This window comes from Monodelphis domestica, chromosome 1 (genome assembly GCF_027887165.1).
Source record: "Monodelphis domestica isolate mMonDom1 chromosome 1, mMonDom1.pri, whole genome shotgun sequence".
Classification (NCBI taxonomy): Eukaryota; Metazoa; Chordata; class Mammalia; order Didelphimorphia; family Didelphidae; genus Monodelphis; species Monodelphis domestica.
This window is the reverse complement of record NC_077227.1, coordinates 226,466,873-226,494,724: the sequence shown is the minus strand read 5'-3', so window position 1 is coordinate 226,494,724 and position 27,852 is coordinate 226,466,873. Positions and strand designations below refer to the sequence as shown.

The 27,852-nt window shown below is 35.6% G+C and overlaps 1 protein-coding gene across 4 annotated transcripts in view; it reads left to right on the top strand.

The window, feature by feature from the left end:
- Nucleotides 1-27,852, top strand: part of BTBD7 (BTB domain containing 7) — a 107,977-nt gene that overhangs the window by 13,513 nt on the left and 66,612 nt on the right. The window contains exon 1 of one of the 4 annotated variants that reach the window (XM_001370610.5): nt 17,505-17,833. The exons of the other annotated variants lie outside the window; for them this stretch is intronic. The gene's annotated coding sequence lies outside the window, so the exon portion shown is untranslated. Of the gene's footprint in view, nt 1-17,504; nt 17,834-27,852 lie in introns of those variants that run through there. 4 annotated transcript variants of the gene reach the window in all.

The window sequence follows — 27,852 nt, the reverse complement described above, 5'->3', positions numbered from 1 at the left end:
TTTTATTTAGGTCATTCATCTAGAGGTTATTGTAGATTATTTAAAGTGCAAATCTAAAACCAATTTCTGCCAAACTTAATATAGTTTTCCCAGAGATTATTGTCACATAAGGAGTCTTTTCCCAGTAGTTTATATTCTTGAATTTATCAAATACTAGACCACTGTTTTGCACTACTTCCGCATTGCACTTCACTTGTCCTACTGATTTACTTTTGTTTTTGTTTTTAACTAGTATCAAACAGGTTCAATGGATATTGTTTTTTAATGTAATTTGATATCAGATCATGTTATTCACCACCACCCTTTTATTCCTGAATTTTTTCTTTCATTATTTCTCTTGTAATTCTAGACTAAGGCTTAATTTTGTCATTGGCCCCTTTGATAATTTAGTGAAGCCTTATTAGAGTGTTTAAATTCATAGTTGGAAGAAATGCTAAATTTCAATTAGAGTTTAATGAAAATAAAGATGTAATTTGTTTTTTGCTTAAGTAAACCCAAAGTCTTAGAATTGATAATAGGTATTGGTTCCAAGGCAGAAGAATGGTATGGTCTAGGCAATTTGGCTAGGAATAAAATGTGTAATATGTTTTTCCTATCTGAATCATACATACCCTGAAATATATCCTTGGACCTCTTTGGTGGGGTCTCAATGGACCACATCTGAGATCTTTTTGTTTTTCCAAATATTTTTGGTACTCTTGTATTTAGTGGAACACAAAATCTATAACTTAATTTAGATAGTGTAGAATAGTGTTGTCTTGAGACAAATAACTAAACTTGCTTGGTAACTGCTTACTTTTAAATTAATTTCTGGAGGCAGCTATATAGCTTCGTGGATAGAGAGCCTAGAGATGGGAGATCCTAGGTTCAAATTTGACCTCAGACACTTCCTAGCTGTGTGACCTTGGGCAAGTCAATTAACCCTGAGCAAGTCACTTAATGCCCCTTGCCCATCTCTTAACACTCTTCTGCCTTAGAACCAATACACACTATTGATTCAAAGACAAAAAATTAGGGTTTTTAAAAAATTAATTTCAGTACCTAAAGCAGATGGCAAACCTTTTAAAGACTTGATTGCCAGGCTCTAACCCACCCCACCCCCACCTTCAACTCAGTCCTGGATACCTTCCCTTTCATCCCCCCTTACCTCACACAGGGGAGGGAGAAAGTTGAGCTATTGGGCAGAGGGGTGGGTGATGTGAAAAAATGTCATCAGACTCAATAAAGAGAGGGAAGGGAACAGCTCTGCTCAAGACCCTCTGCTTTTCTAGTAATGAACTGGCAGGGGGGATGGGGAAACATGTCCATAGAGAGTGTATGCTCTGTATGGCACCCTTCCATAGGTTTGCCATCACTGAAAAACTTTTTTTTTTAAGATTTTAACTTCTTAAGTCATCATTCTTAGTTGTAGAAGGGAGAATGATTTGTTTTCCTTCAGTTTAACAGGTGGCAGAAGTTACTGAGGATAAAAGATATATGTGCCTTGATTACATTAAAATGAAAAACTATATAACCCAAAATATAAGAGATTGAGAAAATTTATAGCAGATAAAAACTTGACATCTAAAATATATGGTGTAATCCTACTTTATTTTATTGGTGTGCTGGCCTAACTATGAACAATAAATTACTCAACTTAATTTTTCTTTTATTTCCTGTGATAGGACTGATTATTTACCAGTGTTTCATAGAAACTGCTTTTCTGCCATCCCAACCCCCAACTACACCATGGTATAGGCCTGGATTCCTCTTTGGACAGAGATTAACTTTCCTTCAAAGGAGAAAAAGCTGTCCTCGTACATGATTGGCTATGACTTCCCCAAGGCTTCCTGATCATCTCAAAGTATAAAAAGTCCTAACTATGTGCAGTCAGGACCTCTCCAACTGGAAAGTTTTTAAAGATCACAAGTTAGCATGTCCCTCACTATCTTCTATTCTGGTGACTAACATTCTATCTAGAGAAATTAACTACTATATATCCTTGTTACATAGCCTTGTTGCGTTAGGGCAAAGCAATCCTCTTGTTAAATGTTTGGTGACTTTCCAGTCCCTTGTTTTGCCCCAGCATCAAACCTGAAATGGTGTTAGAGCTGCCTCCAACATCACCTTACCCACTTAACTATTACCTCTAGAATCAAATCTACAACTTTTTTTCCACATTTAAAGCTCTTCACAATAGCCCTTATCTTTTTATAGGTCATATTCCTTCACATACTGTATGGTCCAGCTGTGTTAACCTACTTGATCTGCACACACAATACTCTTTTTTTTTTTAAGTTTATTTATTTAATTAATTAATTTAGGATATTTTTCCATGGTTATATGATTCATGTTCTTTCCCTCACCGCCTCTCACCCCCTTTTTAATAGCCAATGAACAATTCCACTGGGTTTTACACACAATACTCTTACAGTAGGACCTCATTTTATGTTAATTCAGGTATATGTGATTGGCCAGCAATAAATAAATAATTGAGGCAGAAAAATACATAAAATAAAACATTTTAATTACATGTTCAATCCATGCCCTTTTCCCTAGTGGTATATTGTCTCACAGCAGTTCACCTAATCATGCTTATTCTCTTTGAAGCTTTAGTGTAAGTCAGTACCTTGTTTAACAGCAAACATTAGCTCCCATTTCAATCTTTTTCTAGAGGTCTCTCTTAGTAACTAGTTGTGTCTGCATCAGGGCAATGCTTCTCTTTCTTTCATTAACACTATTTAGTTATTAATAATGACCCCAAAATATAAGAACACAGATGGTAGTGACTCTGATAAGCTTAAGGAAAGTCATAAAGTGCCTTGGTATGCTTGGATATGAAATACTTATTAAATAATGGGATTTGTATAATTTTCAACTCATGTGAAGGACCTTGGAACATTATTGGTCATGTAAAACGAGTTCCTACTATATTTCCTGTCCCTGTACCTTTGTACTTCACACCTGGTTTGTACTGTCTCCTCACTTTGATTTCTGAATTCTTAACTTCCTTCGAGATTCAGCTTAAGGATACCCCCTTTACATAAAGCATTTCCTGATTTTCCCAACTACTTAGGGACTACCAACTATCTTACATTTGTTTAGTATATATTTGTATATACTTATATGTGTGTGTGTTATCTTTTCCCTTAAAATACATATTCCTTCAAGACAGAAATGATAACATTTTTATATTACCAGCGTTTAACAAGATGCCTGACACATGAGGCTAGAGATAGGAATTGTACCAGTGACTTAATTGGTATAGAAAACTCAGGGTAGCATTTTCTCACTAATGTAACAGTATTTTAAAAATTGCCTTAGATACTAAGAGCTTAAATGACTTGTCTACGTATCAGAGACCAAACTTAAATCTTGGTCTTCCTAGTCACTTAGGCTATCAGCCTGAGTCTCATTTTCAGGTCATCATTCTCACTCCAATTTGTTGATTCTACTTTCACAAAATCTCTTATACATGCCCCCTTCTGTCCTAAAACTGCCACCCTTCTGGTGAAGTCCTTCATCCCTCTCACACCTGGATTATTAAAATAACTTGTTGATTGGTCTCCCAGCTTCATCTCTCACCATTTGTCCAACCTCTATTCCTCTGTCAGATTAATATACAAACACAAACAAACCCTGTTCAGTGAACTCTGCCAGCTCCTTGTTATCTTCAGGATCAAATATAAAATCCCCTGTCTTTTTTTTAACCCTTACCTTCCATCTGAGAATCAATATTGAGTATTGGTTCCAAGGCAGAAGAGAGGTAAGGGCTGGGCAATGGGGGTTAAGTGGCTTGCCTAGGGTCATACAGCTAGGAAGTGTCTGAGGCCAGATTTGAGCCTTCCTTCTCTTGGCCTGGCTCTCAATCTACTGAGCCATCTAGCTGCCCCCTCTCTTGTCTTTTAAGAATCCTTCATTACCTGAATCCTTTGTACCTTACTCTCCCTCTTGTTTTCTGTGATTCAGGGTCATTGCTCTCTTTGCTGTTCCTTAAAACAAGACACTATATCTCCCAACTTTGGGCATTTTCACTCATTGTCCCTCCTGCTTAGAATTCTCTCTCTTATCACCGCCTTTTAACTTCCCTGGGCTTCCTTCAAATCTGAACTAAAATTCTGCCTTCTGCAACAATCTACTTTAATGCTAGTGCCTTCCCTCTATTGATGATCTCCAATTAATGTATATAACATTTATATATATATATGTGTGTGTGTGTATATACATACACACATGTATTTTGTTTCTCACGTAGTTATTTACATGTCTATTAAGTTATGAGAGAAGGCATTAAACTTGAAGGCAGGGACTATTTTTGTCTTTATATGTGCACTGCCTGTCACATACCTACTGCTCAATAAATACGTCTTTTCCCCCTCCCCTTTTTTAAAATTCTTACCTTCTGTCTTAGAGTCAATACTGTGTATTTGTTCCAAGGCAGAAGCAAGTTAAGAAAGGGCTAGGCAATGGGGGTCAAGTGACTTACCCAGGGTCACACAGCTAGGAAGTTTCTGAGGTCAGATTTGAACCTAGGACCTCCCTTCTCGAGGCCTGGCTCTCAGTCCACTGAGCTATCTAGCTGCCCCCCAAGAAGTACTTCTAGATTTGTCAATTTCTTCCTTTGAAGGCTCATTTTCTACCTAACATACCACTTAGTCTCTCTTTCCTTAATAAATGCTTATTGATTTAAAAACAAGTCATAAGTCATTTACTAAGCTCTCACAATGTGCCAGGCCCTGTGCTAAATAGTGTAGAAATAAAGAAAAGCCAAAAAAAAACCCAGTACTTCCTTCTAGGAGCTAACCTTTTAATGGGGGAGATAACATGAAAATAACTAAGACCATACAAGCTGCTTACCAAGTAGTAGAAATACATCTGAGAGTGAAGGCATTTAGCAGTTGGGAAGTTGGGAGACCTACAAAAGATGAGATTTAAGCTAAGTCTTGAAGGAAGCCAGGAAAACTTGAGCTGGAGGTAAAGAGGGAGAGTATTCCAGACATGAGAGACAGGCAGTGCAAAGGCACACAGTTCATGGTGGGGAGTAATGTATAAGAAAATTGAAAAGGCTAGCTTATGAAGATCTTTAAAACCAAATGGGAGGATTTTATATTTGCTCCTCAAAGCAAAAGAGAGCCACTGTGGTTTATTTCACCAGAGAGTGATGTGATCTGCTCTATACTTTCAAATAATCATTTGGTAAGCTTTGTGAAGGATCAATTAGAATGAGGTTAAATTTGAGTCTGGGAATCGAATTATAAGATTACAGTCCAGGCAAGGGGACCCAAATGAAGGTTATAGCTTCATAAGTGGAGAGAAGGAAATGTATGTGAAAGATGTTGTAGAGGAAGAAATGTATATTATTTGGCCACTGATAATTTAGTGAGATAGTGAGGAGTTGAGGATGACGTGATCTATGGACATTGATAGTAGCCTATATAGGAAGTTGGGAAGAGCAATGCTATGTTTAAGGAGTGGGGTGAAGATTAATAGGTTTTGTTTTGATCATATTAATTTTGAGATGCCTACAAGATTTCTAATTTGAGGTATCTGAAAGGTATATATTAATTCAGGACTAGAGATCAAGGAAAGAAACTAGGGCTGGATATATAGGTCTAGGATTGTCTGCATACATAGATGATTGAATCCATTAGAACTAATGAGATCACCAAGTGAAATAGGGTAGAAGAAGCAAAAATGAAGACCCAGCATAAAACCTTGGAAGACTGCCATAATTAATGGGAGTTTTCCAACACACAAAGAATAGCAAAGAAGACTGAGAATAAGCTCTCAGGTAGGAAGAAAACTAGGGGTGAACAATGTCACCAAAACTCAGGAGAAAGTATCCAACAAGAGAAAAGTGATCAATAATGTCATAGCACTGTGAACTGGAAAGACTTCCAAGAATTGATTGCAGAGTGAAATGAGCAGAACCAGGAGAACATTGTACATAGAAACTGAAACCTTGTGGCACAATCAAATGTAATGGACTTCTTTACTAGTAGCAATGGAATGATCCAGGACAATTCTGAGGGACTTATGAGAAAGATGCTATCCACATCCAGAGAAAGAACTGTGAGAGTAGAAATGCAGAAGAAAATATATGATTGACCACATGGTTCAGTGGGGATATGATTGGGGATTTTGACTTTACATGATTGCTCTATTGCAAATATGAATATATATGCAATATGAATATAGAAGTTTTTGAACAATGACACATGTAAAACTCAGTGGAATTGCTTGTCAGCTCTAGGAGTGGGGAGGGAAACAACATGAATCATGTAACCATGGAAAAGTACTCTAAATAAATAAATATTTTTAATACCATTAAAAATAATGTTGTGGCACACTGATTCTAAGAATGAGGATGGAGAAGCCTTTAATTTGGCAATTAAGGAAGAATTCATGGAGAGTTTTGGAGAGAACAGAATGAAGTTGAAAGTCATTGCAATGGCTTAGAAGAGTGAGAGGGATAAAAATAAAAGCACTAAGTATATGCAGCTTTCTTTAGGAGTTTATCTGAGAAACAATAATAGGTCATGTGAATTTTTTAAGATAGGACAGAGATGAGAGTATTTGAAGGCATCAGGGAAGGAGTCATAGTTAGGAAGAACTTAAAAGATAAAGGAATGATAGATAGCATAGTCTGCTGAAGAAGGTAGAAAGGAATGGGATCAAAAGTGCTTAAAGAGACATTGATCTTGGCTAGAAGGCTCCCTCTTCAACTGAAATGGAAGTGAAGGGAATAGTGGGGGGGGGGGAGTATCTGAGTGATAGGATGGCACATGGTGAATGCCCTCAGTTTTTTTTGTGTGTTTTTTTTAAACCCTTACCTTACGTCTTGGAGTCAATACTGTGTATTGGCTCCAAGGCAGAAGAGTGGTAAGGGCTAGGCAATGGGGGTCATGTGACTTGCCCAGGGTCACACAGCTAGGAAGTGGCTGAGGCCGGATTTGAACCTAGGACCTCCTGTCTCTAGGCCTGGTTCTCAATCTACTGAGCTACTCTGCTGCCCCCTTGCCCTCCGTTTTAAGGGAAGTATGAGGTGAGGCCCTCAGCTAAAAGGGTTTTTTTCATCAGTGACATCCTCCCAAATCCCAGCATTCTTGGTAACAGGATCATTTTCAAACTCAGAGGCTAGCCTTGGTAGCAGTGAAGTACAATGGATGATGTGTCAGAGCAGATCAGTAGTGTTAATATTAATTAGTAGCCCCTATAGGAATGGTGAATTTCAGTAGACAACTAGTCTTTACCCCAAGGATTTTAGTAATATGCCTCTTGATTTCGTGTAATTGTGAATCTTAAAATTTCTCAGACTCTACCTTGGAACATTTGGTTAAGGCTATTCCCCATTTTAAACAATGAAGGTACTTGGTCAGGAATGTATTGGGAATTCTAACATTACTCCACCCATACTTAGGCATACTTTAGGACAGTGGTTCTCAACCTTTCTAATGCTGTGACCCTGCAATACATTTCCTCATGTTGCAGTGACCCCAAACCAAAGAATTATTTTGGTGGCTACTTCAAAACTGTAATTTTGCTACAGTTATGATTCAGAATGTAAATACCTGATACGCATTATGTATTCTCATTGCTACAGATTGAGAGGTTGAGAACCGCTGCTTTAGGGGAAGATAAAGTTGTAGACTCCTGATGAAACCATGAGAAAAAGTCCCCAACCCATACTTACAGTGAGGCAAAAGCCCTTAAGCTAGGTCTATTTTTAGATCTAATACAAAAGGGTGCTAAGTACCTATGAAGGTCAAATTAATCACTAAATGGTCAAGCAACTTACAAAGGGCAAGCTTAGCAAAGAGGTGTGAAGTACTCAGAAGATATAATCTACCTAGAGAAGGTGAGAACTAAAGAGTGGTGAAACTAAGAATGGGCAGTCCTAGGAAAAGTGTCTACTGTGATTGGTAGACGTGAAAATTTAGAGGAGGTGACACAAGAGAAAATTTTCTTTAAAAGGAGGAAACTTGAGGCCTTTGGAGGTAGTTCAGCTTTGGAAGTTGAATTGGAGGTCAGGAGCCAGGAAGCTCTCTGAAGGAGTTGGATCTCGGACTAGTTGGAGTAACTGGGCCTCTGAACTTAGTTGGAGTTTTGCTTGGGACAAAATCTTGTGGTGAGTGGATAAAAGACTGACTTAGTTTTCTCCTTAAAGAGAAAGGCCTAGGCCAAATGGCCTAGGCCCTACCTAGCCTTTTCCTACTATTTCCTCTTACTCTGTTTCTTTCCCTTCCCTTAATTCCTTCATTCCGATTAATTAAAATCTCCATAAAACTCAGCTGACTTGGGTATTTCACATTTGGGAATTTTTCCCATGGCGACCACTTATTTTTTTATTTAAAATCAAGACACTAAAAATTATCTTTACAGGTTTGGCAATTTAAGTCTTGAAACCCACATTTTCGCGGTCACATAATGTGAAATATAATTTGGACCCAGATTCCCTACTTCTATTTGTCCCCTTTTAGATTTTTGGCATCCTTGAGAAGTCCTAGTTTCTGATTTGTCCATATCTTCAGGTTTGTATTTGTTTCTTAATGTCAACCCCAATCCCTTTTCACATAGGAAGGAGTGGTACAATCCTAGGTATTACTCTCATGTGTTTCCGTTAATTATAAGAGATATCATAGTCCTGACTTTTCCTAATCCAGATTAAGCAATGAACCAAACTTTAAAATAATTTAACATTTTGCCTTCACATAAAATCTTAACTTTTTTTTTTCATGTTGAGAGTCTAGTTTTACTTAATTTTTGTCAAAAAATCTGAAATATTTGATTCATTGATTTTGCTTTTTAAGAAAGCAGCAAACTTTTTTTTCTATTCATTTAAAGATCATCCTTATAGTTCATTTTGATAGAAAGGGTTATTTACAATGAATTTATTAAGTTATGATTTATCTTTTCTGTTTGTAAGTTAAAAAACTGAGAGTAAAAATTTTGTGGACTCATTTTAGGAAATGCTATAGAAAAATTAACAAGATGGGATTATATTTAGAGGTAAAATTTTTTAAATGGTTAAAAATAGGGTTGCTGGCCTTCATGATTGCTATGATATTGGTTTCCTCAGGGAGAGTGCTTTTAGACTGCAGAATAAGTAAATTACTGCTGTAATTGAAAATATTTTCCCCTAAATCTGTCCTTTTGAAGCCAGATATTCATAGTTTTTAGCTATCTGAAAAACTGAATGAGTATTGATTTGATCAAAGTATACATGGTATTTCTGTGCCTTTCTCATTCCTCCTTAATCTTAATGACATCCCTTTGAGATTTCTCCTAGTTTATCATAGATGTGTGTCTTATGTGTACATATTTGTTTGCAATGTTGTATTCCCATTAGAATGAGCTCCTTGTGAACAAGGACGTGTGTTTGAAACCCAAGCACTTATTTAGCACTAATGTTTTTAATCACCCTACTTGACTGTTTTTTCCTTTAAGTAAAGAAAAATGATAGTGTCATGAACACTGGATTTGGAACCCATGCTCTAGGTTCATAACCTTGTTCTAATACCTGTGTGACTTGATTAAATCACTTAACTTTTCAGATCTCAGTTTCTTTATCATTAGAATGAGAATTGGACTAGATAAGCTCTAAATTCTCCTCTACCTCTATAATCCTAAATTTCTATTTTCATTTTTGGGGGGATTTTGATATTTACTATAGTTTTGGAAACTAGAACTGCTTGCCAATATCTTCAGTCCTTAAAAAACAAAAGAACTTTTCTTCATGAGAACATATATATGAAGTAAAATTGAATAAAATCAGTTTTTTTCTTCTTGCTTGGCATAAATAAGATGATGGATTTTTTGTTAAGTACATACTAATGGAAGTTAGCAGTGAGAATTCACATTTTAGAATTAAACATATATTAGGAAAGAGCTTTCAGTACCTTATATTTTTAGAAAAATTATTCAGAGTTATTTGAGGAATACTTTAATTCCCACTTTTTTAATGAAAACTCACAAGCCCTTAATATCTAATTTAATTTTTAATTTAAAAGTGAAGATTGAGTTTAACACTTGATCTGATGCTAAGTACAGATAACCTTATTTCCCTCTCAATAAATAACCTATCTGTACATGTTTTAAATCACTTTTTGCTAGGAGTTTTGCATATGGTTTGGTTTTATCTCTTTATGTGTATAGTATCCTGAGAAACATTTCTATTAGCACTAAATTTGGATTTAGATACTAACTTTGCCACTTGCTACCCTTGTAATCTTGGGCAAATTACTTAATTTATTCAGAGATTATAATAATCTAAATGAGTTCATATATGGAAATATACATGTTGTCTTCTCCCCATCATTCTTAAGATACTCACCATTTCTTAAGTGTCACATAGAGTTGGTCTCATATGAAAAGAACTAAGTCCTGTAGAAAAAGAGATTGCATCTACTTTGCAGGATCTTGGAGGTAGGCAAGAAAGATGTTATGAAAAATTTAAGATGGCTCATAAAGGATGACCACAGTTTTTGTAGCTGAAGCAATAGTGGCCTTTCATTGGGATTTGAACACAGTATTGTGATTTCAGCTTAAGCGATTTCATGGGCCAGATATTAAAAGAGTATATTGTTCAATAAGCACCCATTATGTTGACTATCATAATTTTCAGTGTTGTCAAAATTAGTAAGAGATTAGTTTTAAATGGAGTAAAAGTAAGTATATTCTCTCTGTCATAAAATTATATTAGTTCATGAGTATGTAAATATTTTGACAGATCATTTTTATAAAATGTTTAATTTGCTTTCATTAAAAAAATACTTATTATTTTTAACCCCTTCTCCTAATATCTTTTGTTTGCCTGAGAGGTAACATGAGCTTCAATATAGGCAAAAGATTTTTTTTCTTCAGAATGTGATGAGTTTGTAAGAATTGTTAGTAATCACTGATGAATAGAATTCTGTTTATGTCATTAATTGGGGAATGATGATTTTCTTTCTTGTATTAATGAAATTTACTGGGATGAAAAGAGGAAGAATAATTGGAACTTTTGAATCTGGATATTTTAACATTTCATTTTTTGTCTTAAATAAGTAAAATTTTAGCAGAGATTTTTTTTTTATTTTTAAGCAAACATAAGGAAAAAAGGGAATTGGAGTATTCACTTAGAAAGTTAATGTATGTAAAAGGAGATATTTATTTTTAGTTATATGTTGAGTTTCTGCTTTTTAGAATTAAATGTGTGTTTTTATAGATTTATGCTAGATTTCAACTAAGAAAAATATCAGTAGGCATCCAGTAACTTAGAGCCTGGAGATCAGAATCACTGAATGAGAAAATGAGGTGGCGAATGAACTATGCTAATCATTGCAGAATAAATCCAGGCAGAATATCTTTGACTAGGGAGAGATCAACTGAGGAAGTCAAGTGATTAGATTGTTCAAGGTCCTTCCTCAAGATCCAGCCTTGTGGCAAGTGATAAGGCTTAGGCTACCTGCTTCACAGTGGCAGAAGTAGGTGAATATATGGCCTGGGTAGTCCAGGCCTGAGTCAGGAACCATCAGTGGGAGCAGTATCCAGCAAAATGCTGGAGAAGGCTGTGGGGTAATTAGTAAAATTGTCACAGTATCCATATTGCCCCCTTCCCTCCCAACCCCCCGGAAAAATAAATAAATATAAAATGTGCTTCAGTTCACACTTAAAGGTCCATCAGTTCTTACTTTGAAGGTTGATAATATTTTTTATTATGAGCCCTTTGGAATTCTCATGTATCATTGGATTGATTAGAGTAATCAAGTCTTTCATAGTTATCATTATAATATTGCTGTTAATTGTCTAAATGTTCTAGTTCTTCTCACTTCACTTTGTATTAGTTCAGTAAACCTTTCCAAGTTTTTCTAGAACTATCCCCATCATCATTTCTTATAGTAAAATAGTATTCCATCATAATAATATACTATAACTTATTTAATTATTCTTTAATAACATATATACCCACAATTCCGAGTTTTTTGCTACCACCAAAAAAAAAACTGCTGTAAATATTTTTATACATATTATCCTTTTCCTTTGATCTCTTTGGGGTACAGATCTAGAAGTAGTATTGCTGGGTCAAAAGGTATATGCAGTTTTATAGTGCTTTGGGCATAGTTCCAAATTATTCTTCATAATAGTTGGACTAGTTTATAATTCCACCAACAGTGCTTCAGGGTTCCAATTTTTCCATTTCCTTCTCTAGTATTTGTCATTTGCCATTCTGATAGGTATGAGGTGATATCTCAGTTTTTTTATTTGTACTTCTTTCATTATTGGCAATTTAGAGCATGTTTTCATACAACTGGTGAATTCTTATTCTGAAAACTGCCTGTGTTCATATGCTTTGACTATCATTTTTTATAAATATAGCTCAGTTCTCAATGTAGTTGAGAAATGAGACCATTATTAGAGAAAATTGCTTTAAAAAATTTCCCCCCTCAGTATCTTGTTTTCTTTCTAATTTTGGTTACATTGATTTTGTTTGCACAAAAACTTTATTAATTACATGTAATCAAAATTAGCAATTTTACTTCCTGTGAGCCAGTGTTTTTCTTCTTTGGAACATGATTCACTATTGGTTATGATGCCATTCTTATGTCTTATGTCAATCAATCTTTCTTTCTTAGACAATTCCAAATTGTTTTGATGTCTACAGGTTTATAGTACACTTTGAGATCGGGTAAAAATGAGAGGCTCTTTTTCTTCCATTTTTTTTTCATTAATTCCCTTGTTTCTCCAGATAAATTTTGTTCAGATTTTTTCCCAGCTCTGTAGATAGTTTACAATTGTACTAAGTAAGCTACTTTTGGCACTATGGTCATTTTTTAATTGATTGGCTTGGCCTACCCATGAGCAATTAATATCTTTCCAATTAATTAGATTTATCTTTGTGAGAAGAGTGACTTTAATCGTGTTCATATATTTCATGTTATCTTGGCAGGTAGAATGCCAAGTATTTTTTTACAGTCCTTTTTACAGTTTGTAGTTATTTTAAATGTAAATTCTCTTTTTATTCCTGCTGGGTTCCATTAGTAATATATAGGAATTCTGATGATTTGTGTGAGTTTATTTTGTATCCTGCAACTTTATTGAAGTTAAATCCTTAAAATTTTTTTCAATTGACAATCTACAGCTCTCTAGATAAACCATCCATCATTGTATAATTATTGATGGGCATCATTTTGTAAGAATTTAAATTTTAGGTTTTATGCTAAATATAAGAATTCAAAAGTAATATTGTGGTTACTGATTTTAAAATATTATAGTTGAAGTCAAAATGACTTTTAGCGGCTTTATTTACAAAGAGGTGGAGTGAAAATGGAAAAATGTAAGAAGGCAGAGAATTGTCTATCCTGCCACCCTAAGTGCTGCTTTGGTGTCCAGCTAAGCCCTGGCAGGGATGGATAATCTTTAGCCAGAGGTCCGGGGGGTGGCTTCAACAAGGGTTCCACCAACATAGCCTCTTCTAGGAAAGGAAGGCCAGCTACTCACTTAGCAAGCTAACACAGGATCCAGGGAAGGAGTCTCCTCCTTCAGTCCAGCTCACTGACACAGAGTGTCCAAAGACAAACTTCAAAGGAGAAGTTCCAGAGGAAAAGTTCAAAGGAGAAATCTGAAGGAGAAATTCATTGGACAGGAAGTTCAGGACATTTTATAGGCCTTTTTCCACCTCACTTCCCATCCCTTCCCCACTTTACAGGAACCAATCCCCGTTTTTCAATTTACCTAGCACTGCCCAGGAGCAGGGAGTGGCCTCTGGAGTTGTCACCCACTTTAGCAAGTGACTTGCAACTCTCTTACTTAGTGTCAAGTAGAGGTACTTTAAGTTCTTGATTTGATTAGCTAAAAATAGGCAAGGGGAGATTTAATCCTAGCTTCACATCCCCCCCCCACATTCTTTGGGAGACTAGTCTCCCTAATAAGTCATTTAACATAACTAGCTTATACCTCTAAAGATATTCTAGCTAAAGGTGCATACAATATTGTACTTTCCAAGAGGAAACCACAATAGTTGGAGATAAGAGAAAGATAGAAGAGAGCAAAACCAGTGTTTGCTAGGCACATTGATAAAAAGCCAAATGGGGGAAATCCCCGTTGGCATAAGAGTTTACATTCAGAATAAATGTGTTCAATCCCTTTCAGTTCAATCAATTACATCCCAAAGTTCATTCTGGATCTTTTGATGCAGTGAAGATTTCTTTATGGCACTTTCCTCAAACAGTTCACTTTCTTAATTCATGGAGTTAGTGAGCTTCTTTTCCTGAAATTTCTCTCAAAAATTTTTTTTAATCTTGGATTTTATAAAAAAAATGTGAAGTAAGGAGGCCTAGTGATACCAGAACTCAAACTGAACTATAAAGCAACAATCATCAAAACAATTTGATACTGATACTGTCCAAGGAATAAAATGGTAGATCAATGGAGCAGATTAGATACACAATTTACAGGGGTAAATAACCTTAGCAATCTAGTGTAAACCCCAAAATCCCAGCTTTTGGAATAAGAACGTACTCTTTTAACAAAAACTGCTGGGAAAATTGGAAAATATGGCAGACGCTAGGTATAGACCAATATCTCACACTCTTTACCAAGGTAAAATCAAAACAAATATATGATTTAGATATAAAGTGATACCATAACTAAAATTAGGGAACACAGAATAGTTTACTGGTTGGTAGATCTTTGGAGGTTAGAATTTATGACCAAACTAGAGATAGAAAGTGTTAACAGATGTAAAATGAATTTTGATTATATTAGATTAAAAAACTTTTCTACAAACAAAACTAAGATTAGAAGGGAAACAACTGGGAAAATGTTTTTTATAACATGATGTTATGAATATAATTTTGTGACAACATAGTACATATCCATTTCCTGAAATTCTTATAAAATTTCCACATCTGTCTATACTCAGCTTTGTCAGTATTGCTGCAAGTTTCAGTTCTTCCAAGATGGTTTGATGGGAGCTTTGAGAGCCACCTCCTACTGCTGATTTAATTAACCCCTGAAACTGCTGATAGCTGAAATGCTAGCCACAGGCTTAGGCATAGGCATCTGCATTTGGTCTTATTCTGGGCTTGATCAGATCAAGAACTGCTCAGATTCTAGCCTCAGGCTTAGGTGTAGGCACAGACCCCCTTGAGCTGGAATTCCTGGAACTTTAAGGGATGTGGGTACTACTGTTGACCCAGGAAGGGCCTTAGAGTCTGGATGTGTGGTCTTGGGCTCAGGTTCAGAACCTGGACCAACAGATGGAGGATGGGGGATGGAGGATGGAGGTAGAGCTTATTCCTTATTCCTTGCTGTAGCCTCCTGCTGGTTGTACTTCCTTCTTACCCCAGTGCCCCAGATGTTCTGACTATCTTTTAGGTTGTTCTCTTCTTGAGAAAGTTCTCTTGATATTCTTGACCTTTTGATCTTTAGATGAATTTTGTTAGTATTTTTCCTAGTTCTATAAAATAATAGTTTGGTAGTTTGATTAGTATGGCACTGAATAAATAAATTAATTTAGGTAGAATTGTCATTTTTATTATATTAGCTTGGCCTCCTCATGAGCAATTAATATTTTTCCAATTGTTTTGGTCTGACTTTATTTGTGTGAACAGTGTTTTGTAATTGTGTTCATATAATTCATATAATGCCAATTGCCTTGACAAGTATAGTACCAGGTAATTTATTGGGTTTTATTAATTTAATAAGATTCTCTTACAAAAATGAATAGTATGGAATTGTTTTGGGGACAATACATGTATAACTCAGTGGAATTGCTTGTCAACTCCTGGAGGGAAAATGGAAGAGGGTAGGGAAACAAGTGATGAATCATATGTTTTCATTTGCATTTCTACTCCAACAGTTCTTTCTCTAGACCTGGATAGAATTCTTTTTCATAAGTCCCTCAGAATTGTCCTGAATTCCTAGATATTTTACATTGTTTAGAGTGATTTTAAATGGGATTTCTCTTTCTAACTCTTGCTGCTGGACTTTGTTGGTTATATAGAAATCTAATGGTTTGTATGGATTTATTTTTTATCCTGCAACTTTACTAAAATTATTAATTATTTCAACTAGTTTTTTTTGTCAATTATCTAGGATACAGTTTTTTTTAACCCTTACCTTCCATCTTGGAGTCAATGCACAGTATTGGCTCCAAGGCAGAAGAGTGGTAAGGGCTAGGCAACAGGGGTCAAGTGACTTGCCCAGGGTCACACAGCTAGGAAGTGTCTGAGGCCAGATTTGAACCTAGGACCTCCCATCTCTAGGCCTGGCTCTCAATCCACTGAGCTGCCCAGCTGCCCCCCTGATAGTTTTAAATAAATACTATTTATTGGAAAGGCCCTTCTATTCCTATACTTTTGAGTGTTTTTAATAGGAACAGGTGTATTTTGTCAGGTTTTTTTTGGATCTATTGAGATAATCTTGTGATTTTTGTTAGTTTGGTTATTGATATGGTCAATTATGTGGATGGTTTTCCTAATGTTAAACCAGCCATGCGTTCCTAGTGTAAATCCCACTGGGTCATAGTGAATGATCTTTCTGGTATATCGCTGTATTCTCCTTGCTAGTATCTTATTTATGATTTTTTTGCATCAATATTCATTAATGAAATTGGTCTATAATTTTCATTCTCTGTTTTTGTCCTTATTGGCTTAGGTAACAGTACCATATTACTTTCATTAAAAGAATTTGGTAGGATTCCTTTTTTGCCTATTTTCCTGAATAGTTTATTTAGTATTAGAATTAATTGTTCTTTAAATGTTTGATAGAATTCATTTATGAATCCATCCGGCCCTGGTGGATTTTTTCTCAGGGAGATCATTGATCTCTTTTGCTAATCTGGGCAATTGGTATTTTGGTAAATATTCATCCATTTCACTTACATTATCATATTTATTGTCATATAATTAGACAAAATAGATCCTAATGGTTGCTTTAATTTCCTCTTCCTTAGTGATAAGTTTACCCAGTTCGTTTTTGATACTGGTTATTGGATTGTTTTCTTTTTTAAATCAAATTAGCCAATGCTCTATTTTATTGATTTGTTTTCATGAAGCCAACTCCTAGTCTTATTTATTAATTCAGTTGTTCTCTTTCAATGTTATTAATTTCTTCTTTAATTTTTAGAATTTCAATTTAGTCTTTAAATGAGGATTTTAAATTTGTTCTTTTTCTAGTTTTTTTTAGTTGCATGCCTAATTTATCAATCTGCATTTTCTCAATTTTATTGATATAAGCATTTAGAAATATAAATGGTTTGTCTCCTCGTCATTCTCATTAATAAAATTATTGTTTCAATGATTTGTTCTTTGACCCAGAAATTTTTAAATTACCTTTCTGTGCAGCTTTATTGATTATAAATTTTATTGTGTTGTGATCTGAAAAGGATGCATTTATAATTTCTGCTTTTTTGCATTTGGTTGTGAAGTTTTTATGCTATGATACATGGTCAATTTTTGTGTAGGAACCTGGTACTGCTGAAAGAAGGTATATTCCTTTTTATTACCATTCAGTTCTCATCAGAGATCTATTAGTTCTAAAGATTTTATTTACTTCCTTCACTTCTTGTTTGTTTTTTGGTTTAACATATCTAAATCTGAAATGGGGAAGTTGAGGTTCCCCACTAACATAGTTTTACTATCTATTTCTTTCTGAAGTTTATTTAATTTATCCTTTGCATATATACTTAATATTTATATTACCTCATTTTTAATAGGACCTTTTAAGGGGCAGCTGGGTGGCTCAGTGGATTGAGAGTCAGGCGTAGAGATGGAAGGTCCTAGGTCCAAATCTGGCCTCAGACACATCCCAGCTGTGTGATCCTGAGCAAGTCACTTGGAGCCAATACACAGTATTGACTCCAAGACAGAAGGTAAGGGTTTAAAAAAAAAATAGGACCTTTTAGCAAAATGTAATTTCCTTCCTTATCTCTATTAATCAAATCTTTTTTTGCTTTAGCTTTGTCTGAGGTCATTGATTGCTACTCCTGCTTTTTTTTCCTTTAAATGGTACACAATAACTTCTACTCCAGTCTCTTATCTTTACTCTGTATATGTCACCCTGCCTCAAATGTGTTTCTTTTTTTTTAATCCTTACTTTCCGTCTTGGAATCAATACTGGGTATTGGTTCCAAGGCAGAGGGCTAGGCAATGGGGGTTAAGTGACTTGCCCAGGATCACACAGCTGGGAAGTGTCTGTGGCCAAATTTGAACCCAGGACCTCATGTCTCTAGGCCTGGCTCTCAATCCACTGAACTACCCCAGCTGCCCCCCTCAAATGTGTTTCTTGTAAATAGCATAAATTAAGATTCTGATTTTTATTCCACTCTGCTATCCACTTCCTTTTTATGCGTAAGTTTATTCCATTCACATTCACAGTTATAATTACCAACTGTGTATTCTCCTCCATCTTATTTTCTCCTTTTGATTCTGTTCTTTTTCCTTTCACTCTGTTCCTCCTCACCAGTTTTTTCTTTTTTATCACCCCATCCACCCACTTCCACCTTCCTCCTATTACTACCTCCCTTCCCTTCTCTTATTCCCCTTCTTCTCTATAGGGTAAGATAGAATTCTATACCCTAATGAGAGTGGTTATTCCCTCTCTGAGCCAGTTATGATGAGGGTAAAGTTTAAGCATTGCCCATCATCACCTCATCCTCCCCTCTGCTATGATAATTTTTCACACCTCTTTGTATTATATAATATATATATAGTGTTTTATAATTGCCCTTCCCTTTTCTCTTAATGCAGTTCTCTTTTTCACCACTTGATTTTTTTTGCATATCATATCATCATAATTGGCGTATTTCCCCTTCCTCGCTCTAAGTATACTCCTAACTGCCCTAGTACTATTAAGAATATTAAAGAATTACAAATATCCTCATTCCATGTAGGAATACATAGTTTCACCTTATTGAGTCCCTTAAATTTTCTCTTTCTTGTTTACTTTCTTTGGCTTCTCTTGCATCTTGTGTTTGAACATAATATTTTCTGTTTAGGTCTGGTCTTTTCCTCAGGAATGCTTGGAACTCATCTTATTAAAAGACCACTTTTTTAACCTGAAAGAATATGCTCAGTTTTGCTGGATAGGTGACTCTGGGTTGTAAACCCAGATCTTTTGCCTTCCTGAATATCATATTCCATGCCTTCTGATTCTTTAATGTGGAAGCTGCTAAATCCTGTATGATTCTGATTGTAGCTCTATAGCATTTGATTTGTTTGTTTATGATTGCTTACAGTATTTTCTCCTGTCTCTTAAATTTAGCTATTGTAATGAGTAAACTGATGCTGTTATTAATAAGCTAAAGCTTTTATATTAATCCTATTTTTGTAGATAATTAATAGAAGTTAAATTATTGTGCAGGAGGTTGATAAATGTTCTGAAGCAGTTTGATACAACCCTTATTTATTTATAGTAAAGGTGGGATAAGAACAGGAATTAGGAATAGGATAGGAAATCTCTTAACCTCATACTAAAATCTCTAAATAAAACCCCCAAAATTTAACTTCTTTCTTTGCAGTGTCTTCTTGCCTACAAGGTAGTCTCCTTAAACTACTATCACTATCTAAAATATTTTCTCTATCTAAACTAACCTATACTAAATGTTGAATCTTAAATTGATATGGAAAAACAAACTGCCAGATATAACTGTCAGATCCCTTGTCAGAGAGACACTATCACAGTCCCTGCTCCCAAGTCGGAGAGAATGGACAGAGTCCCTCTGAGTTCTCCAGAATCAGATTTTAACTCTACTTCATAGGTGTATCTCAAACTCTCAAAAGTAACTCTCTCAAAAGCCACTGACTGATCTTTATCTGAAAGAGTGACCCAGCAACTTCACTCCCAAGGAAGTTAGAGCAATATGGAGCCCAGAACTAACTGCCCTTCCCATTTTATGGAGGGGCTCTTAAAGAGACGGAGGGCGAGAGCTATTTGCTCTGTCTTAAAGCAACAGAGTGATATTACTTACCTTCCTCTAACCTAGAAATTTTGCTCTTAAGGAGGCAAAGCAAACATTACATAAATTCCTTTTAACAAATAACCCCCTATGATCTTTGGGAGACCCATCTTCCTCAATGAATCATTTAACCAACTATTCTCTACTCTATATTTGAAACAGGGAGAGGTAAAGAGAAGAAGAAAGAAAGCAAAACATCTTGCAAAATGCAAGTCATACATTACATACAGATATACAATTACAGATCTAACACAATTCTAACTATACATTATTGAAACAACCTAAAGCTAATAATTCAAAGGTACCTTACAGTTACTATGTACACAACCTTGAAAAAAAATTATATACAAGAATATACATTATAATATTCCCCTGAGGTGAAATATTTTCTTTAATATTTAATTTTTATAGTTTTAATATTTATTAATATCAATTTACTAAGTTTTATTTATTAATGATTTCGTTTTTAATTCTTATTCATTGGTTTATTAATATTACTATTTAAATACTATTTTCTATATTAATAATTTTAAAACAAATCATAACAAATTCTATTTACCCATTTAGTATCATTCATTATATTTTAAAATCAAACCTTTATGTACAAGAAAATATAAATTAAATATCCTTGAAAATGTTGTTTGAATGTCTAGTTTTAGTAGTAGACCCATTCTTGAAAATGTCTGGTTGTAGCACTCCTTGTAGTTTTATTGATCCTCAGTCTCTATGTACTCTCTTGACATGTGAACAATGAATCTATGATGATTTCTCTTCATTTTTATCACTGTCGATGTTGTTAGGAGTACTTGGAATGAACCTTCCCAGGCTGGCTGAGTTCCTCCTGTTTGGTGAAAGTTATTAATATAGACAGTATCTCCAGGATGTAAATCATGAAATGAAAAATCTATTGGTCCAGCTTGAATTAAGGCTCCTGATTCATGCAGTTCTTTAATCTTCATCTATAAATCTCTAATATAATTTGCAATTGTTGTATCTCCACCAAATAATGAAGTGTATACCAAATTAAATGGTTTTGCATGGATAGGCAGATGGCCAAACAGCATCTCAAAGGGCGAAATGTGCAGATCTCACTTTGGTCTGCTTCTCAGATTAAAAAATAAAAAAGCTAACGGTAGGGCATCAGGCCATTTCAAGAGTGTCTCTGTACATAATTTCCCAATCATCGTCTTTAATTCTCTATTAAGTCTCTCTACTTGTCCTGAACTTTGTGGATGGTACGGCACATGGAATTTTGGTGTATTCCATAGGTATGAATATATTTGTTATAAAACTGAATCTTTAAATTGTTTTCTCCTATCTGAATAAATTCTTGATGGTAAACCAAATCTAGGTATGATTTCCTTCAATAATACTTTAGCTACAAATGCTTCTGTGTTCTAGTTTGATGGAAACACTTCTGGCCATCTTGTTAATTTGTCTACTACCACTAAACAGAGTTTGTTGTCTAGCTTTTGGCATCGCATCATTATAAAATCAATTTGTAGATGTTCAAATGGAATATATGCTAGCGGATGTCCTCCAAATGCCTTTCCTCTAAATGCATGTTGGTTTTATGCTTGGCCTCGTTGCACAAGCTATGTAGACGTTTGATGCAATGTTTGTTATGCCAGGGGCTATCCATGTTTTCTTTACTGAATCTGCTATGCCTTGTGTGCCAAAATAACCATTCTTATGTATTGATTGGCATTTATTGGTAAAATGTTCTTGACAGTATTGGTTTACCCTGTGATGCCACACATATATACCATTGATTTGTTTGGCTTTAAAATTCTGCTTCCATTTCTTGATTTCTTTCTCATTCTATGCCAGTGATAAATCTGCTTCATTTATGATTGTTAAATTTAAAATCACCTTGGGGCCTTCTATTGCTGCTAGTTTTGCAACTACATCTGCTCGGTCGTTCCCTCTTGAAACAAAATCCATTCCAACTGTGTATGCAGAGCAATGCACCACAGCTAAGCTTTCAGACAATTGGAGAACTACTAGGACTTGGTTTATAATTTGTGCATTAGCGATTGTTTTCCCAGATGATGTTAAGAAACTCTCTTTGCAGCCAAAGGGTACACACAGCATGACATATACATACCAAAGGCATATTTGGAATTGATATAAATCATAACTTTTTTATCTCTTGCAATAACACAGGCTTTCTTTAATGTTATCAATTCTGCACCTTGTTCACTGAGATTAGATGGAAGTGATGCTGACCCTAGAGTTTCATATTCTGTTACCACAGCTGCTCCTGTATATCATATACCATCCCCCATAAATGATGAACCATCTGTAAATAACACCATATCTGCATTTTCTCATGGAGAGTCTAAAAGATTTTCATGTGGTTTCTCTGCCACTGGTATTACTGACTCACAAATGTGGAGTGGTTCTCCAGTGATAGATAAATCAAGAAGCAACATAGCCAGGTTAAGTGTAGTGCAGTGTTTCAACATGTTCTCATTGTCTGATAAACTTATTTCATGTCTCCTAAGCCTTTGGTTTGAGAATGCCAGTGTTCTGTGTCTTAATAGTAAAGCTTCAACCTCATGTGGGCACATAATCATTACTGGACATCCCAACACTAAGACTGCAGCTTTTGTCACTAAAACTATTATACTCCTGGAAGTTGTCATTTCAGGATTTCTGGAGGTGATCTGTGGAGTCTTTCAATTTCTATTTTATTCTCTTGTTAAAGAATATCTGGGCAGTTTTCTTTGATAATTTATTGTATTATGGTGTCCAGTTTTTTTTATCATGGCTTTCAGATAAGCTAGTAAATTTCATATTATCTCTCTTGGACCTATTTTCCAGGTCAATTATTTTTTCATTGAAATTTTTCATGTTTTCTTCTTTTCCATTCTTTTGATTTTGTTGTTTTGTTTTGTTTCTTGATGTCTCATAAAGTTATTAGCTTCTAGTTGCCCATTTCTAATTTTTATGGAATGATTTTCCTCAGTCAGCTTTTGAGCCTTCTTTTTTCATTTGGCCCATTTCTTCTTGCATTGCTTTCATTTCTCTTCCCCATTTTTCCTCTGCTTCCCTTAATTTATTTTTTAAATCCTTTTTGAGCTTTCCCAGAATCTGAGTCTGTCATATTTTTCTTTTTTCTTTTGGACTTTGTATGCTTGCTTTGCTTTCATTGTCCCCTTCTGTGTCTGTGCTTTACTCTTTGTCTCCATAAACATTCTCTATAGATAGGTGGGTTTTGTTTTTGGTGTCTGCTTATTTTTCCCATCCTTTATAAAGGTTGGCTCTGTTCTCCTAGAGGTTAGAACACTTTTTTAAACTTCCATCCTTCCTTGATGCTGCCCTTAGCCTGCAAGTTTCAGTTCTTCCAAAATGGTATGATAGGAGCTCTGAGAGCCACCTCCCACTACTGATTTAATTAACCCCTGAGACTGCTGTAATGGCAAGTGGTTTGGGAATGGGATTAGATGTTTAATTATAGGCCAGTATCAGAAGGATAACTGTTTTGGGAAGGCCAACTGTGGGTTGACAGGCTAACAGATGGAGTCCAGGCAGACCTTGTCCTGAGGTAACAAACACAGACCACTATATAACAGGGATTTGGGGATTTATTAAACAAGGGGAGTTGAAAAGGGGATTTGGGAAAATCCTAAACTAATGTCAACTACATAAACCCCCCCAAATCTTAATGTCCTTTCACCAGAAGTCTTCACAGATTTAAACTACACTGATTCTTACCTATCTGTCTAAAGACCTCAGACTCTAATATAAATAAACCTATACTAATCCAAAAACCCCTTTTGGTGGTAATAGAGGTAGTGGGTTTTGGCAGGCAGGCAGGCAGGAGAGGTCCTGGATCCAGGTGGACCTCAGACCTGATCTTACAGACAGGTGGTTCAGGATCACACCAGGAAACTCTGTAAATATCACCAGCCAGCAGGGAAGCAGGTAGGATGGAAAAGATAAGGTAGAAACAACCAAGAGCAAGTAACCAGTATCTCCAGATCAAAATCAGAGAAAGAGAGAGAGATCTCAAACCCAACTGTCTCTTAGTAACAGCTTAACTCTCCCTTGCAGAGTTCCAGAATCTTTTACTCTGCTGCTGTATGCCTCTGCCCTCTCCAGACTTACACACATTCCTCCTTAACTTTTCCTTATAACTCTGCTGATAGCTGAAATTCTAGCCTCAGGCTTAGGCATAGGTTTTTGGTCTCATTCTGGGCCTTATCTGGCCAGACACACAGAAAACTGCCTTGCCCTGGAGCTCTGTCTTGAGCTTTTGGCAAGAGGATAAGGGGGACCAGCTTCAGGTCTATAGACTACCCCAAACTGGGATCTATGTCTTCATGACAAGCTGAGGCTTGGACTCCTGGCCTCACTCTGGACCCATACAGATCAGGCCACACAGCACAGGCTGCCCTGGGCTGGAATTCCGGACCTCACTGCAAGTTTTCTTGGAACTTTAAGGGGTGTGTACTCCTATTGGTCCAGGAAGGGCCTTAGAGTCTGGATGTGATCTTGGGCTCAGGTTGAGAACCTGGCACAATAGATGTGGGATGTGGAATGGGGTGGAGCTTGTTCCTTATTACTTGCTGTAGCCTCCTGCTGGTTGTGCCCCAGATGTTCTCTAACTGCCTTTTAGGTTGTTCTCTTCTTGAAAGTTGATTCAATCTATCTCCTTGTTGGTTTTTCTACTCCTGTATTTGTTTTGTGGTGTTATTTTAAGATTGTTTGAAGAGGATTACCATAGTGGTTTCAAGCTTACCTGCTTCTACTCCTTTACTCCACCATCTTGGCTCCAGAACTGGAAATTGTTTTGTCTGGTTTTAAAAGAAATTTACTTCCTGCTGCCAGGAAGTAATTTTTTTATGTCAAAATTTTGTTAAATCTCTATTCTTTAACACTACTCTTAAATGTAGATAATAGGTGGGAAGTGGAAATTCATATGAATTCTTTGTGTTGCTTGTCAGATCAGTTTTAGTGGGTAATCCCACAATTTGTATATCAAGCAGCAAGTGGATGGACTTTTCCTCCTTTCCCTCTCCCATACCCCCCCCTTATTATGCTGCTAAAATGGAAATACATTATTATTCAAAACCCATAACAAAAATTTTGGTTCTTCTATCCACTCCCCCCCCCCCAAATTTTTTTTACTCAAAAAATTTTTTAATTTCCCTAACATTGACATTTAAAAATCATAGTATCTTCAAGGTCATCTCTTTAGCCCAACTTCATTATTTTTTACATATAAAACATGATACATAAAAAGGTAAAGAAAAAACCTTTTATAAACTATGTCATATTTCTAAGAATAAATTTTTTGAAAGTTTGTGTTTATCTGCCTTGACAGAAGCCTTAAAAATTAATCACAAATGAAAATAAATTCTAGGTTAAGGGTCAAAAAGAGACGCTACATACATAATCATTTTCCAATCCCCAAAGTTCTAGGAAATTCTAAAATAACCACCAGCCTTTTCAAGTCCTACATGTTTCAGGGAGCTATTAGAAATAGTTTTTTGCAAAGCTAAGAACACAAAGGAAAGAAGAAAAAATTAAGTAATAGGGCCTGATTACAAATTATATTTGCATTTTATATTAAATATTTGCAGATCCAAATCAGCAAGTGTGTATGTACCTGCTGTGTACAAAGCACAGTAAAGCTTTGCCCAAGAAATAAGGGACATAGGGTCTGGTTGAAAATATAAGATACCAAAACATAAACATATCAAAAGAGTTAAAAGCAGTAATACATGATTTCTCTCTTGTAAGAATAATTTTAGGGTTGTTACCTAATCTAAATTAATTTTGGTCACCAGGGAATATCCCAAATAAAATACCCAAGTCAGTTTGGAGATTTATGTTGGTTTAATTAATATAGAGGGAAGGAATTAAGGAGAAGAGAGAGGGGAAAAGTATAGGATTTCTCCCACCTGGCCTATGCCAGGGAGAGTTCAAAGTCCTCCACCAGGAGGTCTCTGAAGAAGATGGTGGCTTTCTAAGAGGATAGTGTTTGGAAGGTAAAGGAGAAAGAATCAGCCTAAACTCCAAGAGAGCTCAGTAAAAGATGCCTCACCTGAACTAGGCTACTCAGCTTCCTCCAGTATGGTATCAAGGAAAACTCACTGCTAAACTCAGACAATAGCAGCTGCCATGCTAAGATGCCCAAACTCTCAGCACACAGCTGCCAGCCACCTCTCCACCGCCAAAGAGGCCGGAGAGAGGAAGTGACCTGAAATATTTTTTTTTTTACATCACTTTCCTGTGTCTCACATGTACCAATGGTAGCTTAAACTTGACTTAGGACAACCCAGGGGTCTGTCAGCTGTTTCTGATTTGTCATTTGCTAGCACATGTCTGTCATAAGCCATCCTCCTAAATACTTAATCCTTCCTGTTTTTGTTAGACTAAGTAGGGTGGAGTAATCTAAAGTTCACACTCTCAAGGTTAATAGTAACTTACAGTGATATACCTACCCCTTTTATAATTTGCAAGGTATTTTTTATGTTACCTTATTTGATTCTGATGTCCCTATCCAACAAATTTTCATTTAGAACCTGTTATGTGTCAGACACTAGAGATGTAAGTATTAAGTATGAAATAATATCAAATGGCAAAAAAATGTATTCTAATTGGAGAGACAACAAGCACATACAGATAATTTGTTCATCTAATATTAATTAGTGCCTACTATGAGACCTTGTGCTGGATTCTGAGGACATAGGGATGAAAAATGACAATCTCTGCCCTCTGACCCAATAGGTCCTGTCCTTTTAAAGTAGATTCTGATTCTAATGAGATTGCTCTTAAATGAGTAAACTGCCTAGCTTCTCTGGATAATTGATTTGAGATGAGTTAGCAAAAAACTTTCATTGTGCCTTCTGAGATTACTCCTAGAACCTTAAAAAAGAAGACACCCTTGAGTATTATGTGCATTCATCGATTGCAGACTAGTTGATTGATGTATTTAAATATTTTATTGGGGGGAAAAGATGGGTAAACAGGAAACTAAAATTCAAATTATAATGTGATTAAATGCATGGGAGAAATGATAGCCTCAGAGATTCAAGGATTGCAAAAGAAAATTAAGCATTGGTAAAATGGAAAGAATTATATATGATAATATGTGGCATAATCAAACAGATTAAACTCCTCTGTTATAACTTAACTTGAAGGGAAATATTCCCTATTGAGTTCTTATATTTAGCACATTTTCTGTTTTTAGAAATGACTTCTACATCTTCCATTTCATCTGCTGAATTGTACCACTAAAAAGAATTAGAGATGTTAGAAAAATATAACTAAACAAATAACATAAGTGAGTAGAAGCTATTTTTCTATGTTTGTACTTTTAGGTTTATAATGTACTTCAGTATTATATTATTCTAAATTTTTTTATTATTATACCAGCCTGGTTTATTTCTGAGATAATCATCAATATAGAATACTAGATATAAAGAACAGAGAGCCCAATGTGATGTCATTGGGAAAAAAACCAAAGACTTGGAATCAGGATTGGACGTTGAGCCCCAGCTTTGCCACTGAACCTTAGTATGACTTTGGCAAGGCACTTTACTGTTCTACGCCTAAATTCACACATTTGGAAAATGACTAAAGTAATACCTGTATTGCACATCTTGCAGGATATTTGAACATTAAATGAGAGAGAGAGAAATTTGTAACTCAAAAGTATAAATGTATATAAAATAGATCTTTTAAAAAAATATTTTCTTCCTGGTATTGTGTGGTATTGTGTAATTTCTAACCACTAGAATGCAATTTCAAGAAACAATCTCCAAGCCAAAAAGAAAGGTAGGTTTATTATGATAGAGCCAAGTCTCACAATAAAGCTGGACTTCTGGTCAAGGTCCAAAAGACCCCTAGCCCTGGGAGACTTTCCTATATACCCCAAAGAATTTCACAACTTATATACCAAGTTAAAAATATCACGTTAA